Genomic DNA, 7,345 nt, shown 5'->3' with positions numbered 1-7,345 from the left:
AATGAAAACGTTGTTTTTTTCTGGTTTTAACTGCTGTTTGCTTTTTTTTATTGTGGCTTTTTCTAATACATTTTTCCCAGTGTAAAAATCAAGTACGTTCTGCATTTCGGCTGTTTAATTAAAATAAACACCTTTTTACAGAGTGACATCTTTGTTTTATATATACTTGCATTTATATTTATTGGTTATTTATTTTTGACAGTGAATGCACAAATAAAGTGTTTGTTTTGTAACAGTTTAGTAGGCTATAAAGCTCGTCTTAAAGATAATAGCGTATATAAAACTGCTAAATACATTTTAAATTCAAGATATAAAATACAAGGTTATTATTTAAATTGTCTATGGAGTGATCATGTTTATAAATGTAATACTGCAAGACTTTAATGTGCGCGCGCGCGTCTTGCTTCCAACACTGGAGCGGAGAGGATGTTGCTATGGGAAACGAAGCTACAACACGACACGACGCCACCAGAAAGATACAACACGACTTCTCTCAAGCTGCCGTTTTGACTGTTTTCAGGTAAGTTTAGTCCATAAAACAAAGCAATTACTAAATAAAACTGTTCCTCACACATTTATTATTGGCAATTGATGAATATTCAGTTGAATATTATGTTATATAAGAGTGGTAAGTCTTCGTAAAAGTCCGTTAGCATATTAGCACTGGTAACGTTAGCGTCGGGGTAATATTACGTTAACTTACTTAATGTTAGCTCTTGTTAAACTTGTTTGTTAAAGTTTTGGCTTTTATTTATTCTTTATGTGTAGATGAGAGGTTTTGTCAATGTTTTATTGAATGCACTCCATATGTAGTCTAAAATACGCATTGTAACGTTACTGTAAAGGACCGTGAATCAAAAGTTCAATCGTGTTTTGATATTTCATGGTATCTTAAACTAAATGTTAAGTAAAAAAGTGTTCTGTGGTTTCAGGAGTGAGAGAATAACCTCCTGCTACAGAAAATATAACTCAAGATTCCTAAATTTCTGAAGGGAGCTGATCACAGAGATACAGGAAAGACAGGTAACTTTAAGCATAGGATTAATTCATATGAATTTCCATTGCACATCATTATGCACATGTTACATGTCTATATATTATGCATCTGTTACTTGTCTTTATTGCAGTTGTTTTAAGAAAGTTTTGACATTGAAACATGTTAGTGGTATTAAATTTCACATCACATGATTCTTCAGAACTTAGTAAATATATAGATTTGCTGCTAATGAAGTAATATTTGTGATTTTCATTTTGTTTAATTTTTTATGATTAATTGATTTATTAAATCTTAGAAAAAAGTTTACACTAAATTATTTGTCATCACATCTGTTTTTAGCATTGATAGCAATCCGAAATGTTTCTTGAGCAGCAAATCAGCACCATTTGATAATCACCATTATATTAGTTCAACCTCAAGCACTAAATCAACATCTTAAAAAAAGATTTCTGAAAGATCAAGTGACACTGAAGACTTGAGTAATGATGCTGAAAATTCAGCTTTACATCATAGCTATGAATTACATGTATATTTACACTGTTCACCCATCCCTTACACCTTAACTCATCCTTAAGTCAATTTAAGCCCTAAATGAATAATTTTTGATTTGTACAGGCATGATATGCAACTTGTATTCAGTCGTTTTGTTTTTTCTTTCTTTTGCTTTTGTTTTCCACATCAACTGAAAAGGAGGTCTAAGTTTAACCTAAGTGCCGTGTTGCTGATGAACATCTTTATATGTAAGTATATTTTTGACTGACTGCCAGACACTTGTCAAACAGTGATGAGCAAACGAATGGCCGTTCTTTTAAAAAGATCAGGGAGATGCAAGTCTGGAGATTAATATACATTTTAATTCAAAATTGATTTATCTGGAAATATTTCATAATGTTTTGAGATATGTGCCCTATATGCATTTAGATGTCCATGCATGTTTAAAATACTTTTAAATTTAACAATGGCTGCAAGTTATAAAAACATAAACAAACACAAAAATGTTAAAGTAAATTGAGAAAACATTTTCATCAGTTTGACAACAGGTAGATCAGCTCCTGACAGACATGTTAACAGATCAGTTTAACTCTTATTAAATTCATTCATTCATTCATTCATTCATTCATTCATTCTTCTTTTTCCATTCATTTTTCTTTTCTGCTTAGTCCCTTTATTAATCTGGGGTAACCACAGCGGAATGAACTGTCAACTTATCCAGCATATGTTTTACGCAGTGGATGCCCTTCCAGCTGCAAGCCATCACTGGGAAACAACCATATACGCTTGTTCTCACTCATACACTACAGACAATTTAGCCTACCCAATTCACCTGTACCCCATGTCTTTGGACTTGTAGGCAAAACCGGAGCACCCAGAGAAAACCCACCAAACGCAGAGAGAATTTGCAAACTACACACAGAAATGCCTGCTGATCCAGCTGCGGCTCGAGTCAGCATCCTTGCTGTAAGGCGACAGCACTACCTATTGTGCCACCATGTCACGCTCTTATCAAATTATATTTATATAATTTTGTGTTTCAGTACATGCTATTTTGGGAAGACAAAATATATTCATAAGCTCTCAGAAAATTCAATAAGAGAATTCATTCATTCATTTTAAGAGAATTAACTGCACAATTACTTGAAATGTGTGGGATTACATTATTTGTTAACCCAAAGTGAGTTTCTCTTTCTTTGCAGTATTGGATGCCTGATTGCAGTTCAACTCCAAACTCAGTTGGACCAGCTGATCAGTGTCTTCAGTATTACCACAAGCTACTGGGCAGATGTGTGGACAGCTATGAGCCAAACTTGGGACGTTTGGTTTTTAGGTAATACCAGTGACAAAGTATTCAGTAAATTGCTTATAATAAAAGATGCTCACTGTTTACTCCCTTATAGTTAAGTTGTTTGCAGTTTCATTGTTGTAAAAATACCATACTTTTTCCTTTTTTTATAAGCAGGTGTGACCGTCTGGGCAGCAGAAACAAGACAACTAATCATAGTTGAGTTGAGATTAGTATTATTAACTTGACTAGTTTGGTTGCAGACTTGTTCAATACTTAACAATTTGTATAAGTTACAAGATCAATGGTCCTGCTATCAATGTTTGTGTAACTTAAATTCATTACAGTTTAGATACAATCAAATGTCCAAACCATCTCTGAGTGAATGACATCAAGGAAACAGGATCAAAAAGATCATTCATTATAGAATGTTTCATAGGTAACAGCACATCCTTTGTGAAAAATAATTTATTTTTGTGCCATCATTACAAGACAAAATACATTTCAACTGATTTCAGTTGGTTATATTTTTCAGGTCCTCCTGATCATTCTGTTCTCCTGGTTGTGAGGATGTGCAGAGGCTGTATTTGTCAGTGTTAAAAGACTTGTGCAGCTGTATCCAGACATACAAGCAGCCGACAAAGAGTTCTGGAGCAGGACAGACAGGTAGTTCACAATGGCTAGGCTAGAAGTTTATACTTGGGTGGCCAGAAAGTGGCCTCCGCTATTTTGGGGGGTCCATACAAATACACCAGTGTAAGCTATACTATTGCACAGAAAAAATTAAATGAAAGAATTAATTAATCGGTTGAACACAAAATATTTTAAAGAAAGCTTAAGTATCAAGGTGGCAAAATACACTATGTTACATTGTAGTACATGAGCTGGCTAATACAGATTCGTAAATGTTTAGTTGTTAAGATTAGTTAAATACTATATCCTCTACTTGAGACCTGTTGCATATACAGCTTTAACTGAACTGAATTTAACTAGAACTACACCAGCATTCCAAGTGCTCTAGACTAGCTTTTTGCACTGGTGCGTCTAAAATGTTTGATGGCATTGCATTTAACACTGCAATTTTACATGTTATTTTTTTTTTAAATTACAATCCATATTGGCAATATTGACTTGTAAATGATTAACTAAAATCGGGTCAACACACATTATGGGGATTGTGTGTAGAATTTTGAGGAAATTAATGAATTAAATCCATTTTGAAATAAGACTGAAACATTAAAAATGTGGAAAAAGTAAAGTATCAATACTTTCCGGATGCATTGTATATGGTTTTTAGCGCGTTATCAAAGACTTAAAAAAATAGTCCAACATTATTTACAGCAGCAAAAGACCCTCCACATCAAAAGCTACTGGTCAGCTCACGATTCAGCAAACATCTGAAAAACAAATAGCTTATTATGCCTTCACAAGAAATCAGTGTTTTTGAGTCTAATGAAGATAGTACTATTTTATTAAATTATTATTTAGCCTGGCATGTTTACTGTTACAAAATATTTTAAATGTTTCTTAAAACAAAACATATTGTGTTCAATGGGGAAAAAGTAGCTGTTTTTTACACAGAGATAAAAAAAACACATTTCAGAGCAGTAATCACAATACTGTGAAACTGTGATATTTTTATCCAAGATTATACCCTCAGAATTTTTTTATTTATTTTTTTTAGTTGGCCTATATTCTGTTTTTCTATGTTCTTGGAAATGCTGCTGTGCATGAAAATGTGACGATATATCCGGTTCTATAGTTAATTCTGAAATAAATCTTAAAATGAAACAATATTTAAAAATGCAATATTTAATGTGTCAGACACTAAATAAACATGTCAATTCATTTATATTAATCTGATTCCTTAACAGGGCAGCATGGTGGCGCAGAGGGTAGCACGTTTGCCTCACAGCAAGAAGGATGCTGCTTCAAGCTTCGGCTGGGTCAGTTGGCGTTTCTGTGTGAAGTTTGCATGCTCTCCCCGTGTTGGCATGGGTTTCCTCCGGGTGCTCCGGTTTTCCCAAGTCCAAAGACATAGGTGAATTGGGTATGCTAAAATTGACCATAGTGTATAAGTGTGTGTGAATGAGTGTGTATTGGTTACAGCTGGAAGGGCATCCACTGCGTAAAACATAGGCTGGCTAAGTTGGCCTTTCATTCCGCTGTGGTGACCCCAGATTAATAAAGGGACTAAGCCCAAAAGACAATGAATGAATGAATCCTTAACAGTTAAAATTAACCATTTGAGCGTGCTTAGTTTAGGGTATGTTGTGCCATTAAATTGTCAATAGGTTTTATTTTTTCTACATTTTAAATCTGCTTTAGCTTTCTTCTTTCCTATAAACCTGGAAATATAAAATATATATTTTTGGTTTTTAACAAATTGCTTATTTTATTCTTAGATTGGTGTACGCTGATGGTCTGCTGAGAATTCTGCTGAGTTGAAGGGATCCTCCTGTCAGACAACCTCTCCAAAGTACAATAGGACTAGTAAGTAACATCTTAAACATACACTACTGTTTCATAGCTTTTAGGTTGGTATGGTAAATTCTCTTCTGATAGTGTCAGCTTTATTTAATTAATACAGTCAAGCAGTAATACTGTGAATTTAATACAATGTATATAATTAATAGTGTCACATGATCCTTCTGAAAAAATAGTATTCCAATGTACTGATTCTCTCCCCAAGCTGTTTTTTTTTTATATATAAAACATTTTAAATAAACATATTTTTAGTATTCTTGATGTATGAAAAGTTTTTTTTAAAAGCATAGTATTTATTTGAAAAAAAAGTTTGCTCTTTGATGATTGCTAGCAATCAGACATGTTTCTTTAGAACAAAAAGAATTTGTGGAAAAAAAGTATTCTCACTGAGCGTTGTTCAACTGTGGTCAACATGTCATTTAAGTTTTCAAATAAGCCTAAAAGACCTGATTAGCTGCATAAGGTGCATTTAATTAGAGAGTTGAATATATCATTTCTTTTTATATCCTCCTCTATAGCCTACATATAATAGAAGTTGTTTGCTGAAAAACCTTTTTGTAGCAGAAATAAAGCTATGATTAGGCCCACCCGGATTTTTCGCAGAACTCCACAGATGTTTAGCCTATCATTAATTCTGTTTATTTACTTGAGTAAATGTGTGTAAATCTATATTTATTCAGTTTTTTTTATTAATTTCAGTAATATTATTGACTAATGTGAAAATGTTCATCATTTATGTACAATGCAGTTTGTACAGTAATATTTTCTGTCTTACTAGATATGTTACATGAAAAACTTGCTTTATTTACCAAATAAAGTGAATCTAATTGGATTTGCATTTTAAACATTAAATAAAACTTTAAAATATATTATTTTTTATTTCATATATTAAGGTTTTAGTTATGATACTCCCAAAATAATTCCGCAGAAATCCGCAGACTTCCACCAAAATTTTCAGCAGAAATAGCAAAAAACATCCGCAGATTCCTCCTGGCCCTAGCTATGATATATTAAATGTGGTGTACAGTGTGACATTTTAGTTGAAGAAACTTAGTTTAATTTGCATGTAATGTGGTATCTGAAGATTAGACATATATTTAGATACACATTTATACTAACACAATGATACTAAAAACCAAAAAAAAACATTCATTATAATTTCACAAGGAATTTAAATTTCAAATGGCTTTTCTGAAAATTAGTGCTCAGACACACTCTTTAAGTATAAATTAAATTACACATTTTAGCTAGTCACTTGCATAACACATACTCCAGTTATATGTCATGAAACAAATAATTTATATTTGTGGTAATATGAACTGCTCAAATGCTAATCTTTCTCCTTTTGGTTTCTTGCTTTATTTAAGGGTTCCCACTACAAGGATTAGATTTGGCTACTGCAGTCCCGGTTTGGGCCAGCCTCACTTGTGAAGACTAAAGATGAAGACAACATACAAGAACAATTTCGAGGATGGCGACACACTTTTTATTCCACCTATATATCCCCTTTTATGTGTAAGCAACATTCCACAAGATAAAAGTAAATGACAGGTTATTTCTTTTAATTTTGTCTGTTTTCTTGGAACATTGTACACAATTTACAACCAGTTTTATTTATATAAATATAGGTCAGAGCAAGAAAATGTTATGTTTTCTTCTGGAGAAAGTCTTATTTCTTTTATTTCGGCTAGAATAAAAACAGTTATGAATTTTTTAAAAAACATTTTAAGGTCAATATTATTAGCCCCTTTAAGCAATTTTTTTCGACTGTCTACAGAACAAACCATCGATATACAATAACTTGCCTAATTACCCTAACCTGTCTAGTTAAGCTAATTAACCTAATTAAGCCTTTAAATGTCACTTTAAGCTGTATAGAAGTGTCTTGAAAATATCTAGTCAAATATTATTTACTCGGTTATTAGAAATGAGTTATTAAAACTATTGTGATTAGAAATGTGTTAAAAAATATTTCCGTTAAACAGAAATTAAGGGATTTTATATATATATATATATATATATATATATATATATATATATATATATATATATATATATATATATATATATATAGAATGACA

General features: G+C 32.2%; 1 long non-coding RNA gene across 17 annotated transcripts; it reads left to right on the top strand.

Moving 5' to 3' along the window:
• The first annotated feature begins 436 nt into the window (after positions 1 to 436).
• Positions 437 to 7,113, top strand: LOC103909466 (uncharacterized). Of its 17 annotated transcripts, none has more exons than XR_012396349.1 (11): positions 437 to 520; positions 933 to 1,023; positions 1,688 to 1,737; positions 2,158 to 2,455; positions 2,692 to 2,822; positions 2,955 to 2,995; positions 3,125 to 3,216; positions 3,313 to 3,443; positions 4,652 to 4,723; positions 5,183 to 5,270; positions 6,632 to 7,113. It is a non-coding gene; the product is annotated as an uncharacterized lncRNA (long non-coding RNA). The 17 variants fall into 17 exon arrangements; XR_012396356.1 differs by having other exon boundaries at positions 2,349 to 2,455; positions 6,632 to 6,829; XR_012396352.1 differs by having other exon boundaries at positions 2,349 to 2,455; positions 2,952 to 2,995; positions 4,652 to 4,818; positions 6,632 to 6,829.
• The last annotated feature ends 232 nt before the right edge of the window (positions 7,114 to 7,345 follow it).

The sequence above is a fragment of the Danio rerio genome, chromosome 20, assembly GCF_049306965.1.
Source record: "Danio rerio strain Tuebingen ecotype United States chromosome 20, GRCz12tu, whole genome shotgun sequence".
Lineage (NCBI taxonomy): Eukaryota > Metazoa > Chordata > Actinopteri > Cypriniformes > Danionidae > Danio > Danio rerio.
Note: the sequence above shows the minus strand (reverse complement) of the source record. Positions and strands in the feature narration are given on the sequence as shown.